Below are 1991 nucleotides of genomic sequence, written 5' to 3'. Positions count from 1 at the left end.
TTGATTTATTGTAGAGATGAGGTCTCACTGCCCAGGCGGGTCTCAAACCCGTGGGCTCAGGCAATCCACTCACCTCAGCCTCCCAAAGGTGCGGGATTACAGGCTGAGCCACCAAGCCCGGCTCAAATTGAGATTTTTATGGAGAATAAATACAATGTACTTTAAGAAAAAAACGTAGTTAACTTACTGCTCACTCATTGACATCACCTCATACTATATTCACGCAACCACAAGAGCCATCTCCCCCAGCCCCAAACAAATTCTCTGGCAAGTGCGTTGGCCTTTCTGCTCTCTTTTAGTAACTGTCTGCTCAAAGGACACTGTGTCTCAACTTGACTTGGTCACTAGAACATCATGTCCAAGATATGTATCAAATCTCCAGCTTGACTCATCAGCAGATCTTCCCGCATCCCAGCCCAGGGTTGCTTCCTGCTAGACGCCAGGGTGGATGGGGGGGCTGGTTACCTCTCCTGCTATCCCTGCACTTTTCCTCACATCCTTGCTCACTGCCAGGTTCTGACCCACCCAGGGTCGGAGCATAGGGAGGGAAAGGAGACAGGGAAATGCCATGTGGACTGTGGCCACTGATGGTTGTCTGCTTACTGGGCTCTGTGGGGACTCTCTGCCCACCCTCCGGGTCTCAGGAAGGAGGCAGACCCTAGCCCCCTCACCACTGTAAGGGTCACCTGGGAGGCTCTGACCCAGGGAGGGGGAGCAGAGGAAGAGAATGCAGATCACCACCCAGACTGTTTTCCTCTCTCTCTAGTTCACATAGTGGGTGATAGGATTCAAGAGTTTTGGGCAACAGGTTTCTAGATCATCTTTCTATGTGTTCACTGAGTTGCTGTCAATTTCTATCATAATGGCACATCCATAAAAACTGAAGCAGGAAGAGTCTCATTCTCACTTCCTGTTACAATGACTTTTCAGCTTAATCTCTGTTGACATGATTTACAAAGTGTATTCGTGTTACACAGGTGTTAGAAAGAACTAAATCACAACCAGGTGCGATAGCTCATACCTGTGATCCCAGCACTTTGAGAAGCAGAGGCGAGAGGACTGCCTGAGCCCAGGCGTTTGAGTCCAGCCTGGGCAAGATGACAAGACCTCGTCTCTACAATAAATAAAAAATTAGCCGGGTGTGGTGACACGCTCCTGTAATTCCAGCTACTTGGAAGGCTGAAATGGAAGGATCCCCTGAACCCAGCAGGTTAAGGCTGCTGTGGCTGTGAGCACGTCAGCCTGGGTGACAGAGTGAGGCTCCAACTCAAAAAAATAATTAAAAATTTTTAACAAGAACTAAATCACATAAATCTTCCGTATCAGATGTTACTATAAAAATGCTATATAGCAAACCACCCCAGAACTTAGTGGTTCACAAATATTAACATTTCTTTCTGACTCACACATCTATACGTCTGGCAGAACTTAGCTCCAGGTCTGCTCTAAGTGTCCCTCGTCCTTCTGGGACCAGTGGGCCACCTGGGACCTGTTCCTCCTGTGGCCATGGCAGGAGCATAGGAGCCAAGTCCATCCCCCTACTCAGGACATTTCAAGCCTTTGCTTGAAAGCCAGTGGCCAAATCAAGTCATGTGACCAGGCCCAGGATCAGAGGGGGGAAATGTAGATGCCTATGAAGATGGAGAGGAAGGAATAAGTGAATAAGTGTAAAACAGGAATAAATGAAGTTGAACAATTCTTGGTGAATCATCCTTTAATATTGCTGAATATTCAACTATCTACTGTATAGAAAGTTGAAAATGTATGTATGTGCCCTAAGACTTATTAAATTTCTAATCTAGTTAGCCCCCAGCTTACTAATTAGACATATAACTTCATTCTTTCTTTCTTTTTTTTTTTTTTTTTTTTTGAGTTGGAGTCTCAATCTGTCGCCCAGACTGGAGTGCAGTGGCCGCTCCCGGCCACCGCAGCCTCAACCTGCTGGGCTCCGGTGATCCTTCCACTTCAGCCTTCCAAGGAGCTGGAACTAG

General features: G+C 47.0%; 1 protein-coding gene across 1 annotated transcript in view; it reads left to right on the top strand.

Moving 5' to 3' along the window:
* SIPA1L3 (signal induced proliferation associated 1 like 3) overlaps positions 1-1991 on the top strand; it is a 125380-nt gene that overhangs the window by 29817 nt on the left and 93572 nt on the right. The window lies entirely within an intron of this gene.

This window comes from Carlito syrichta, unplaced genomic scaffold (genome assembly GCF_000164805.1).
Source record: "Carlito syrichta isolate Samal-C Ts95f unplaced genomic scaffold, Tarsius_syrichta-2.0.1 Scaffold89967, whole genome shotgun sequence".
Taxonomy (NCBI): Eukaryota; Metazoa; Chordata; class Mammalia; order Primates; family Tarsiidae; genus Carlito; species Carlito syrichta.
The sequence above is the reverse complement of the archived record's forward strand: the minus strand, read 5'-3'. Positions and strand labels throughout refer to the sequence as shown.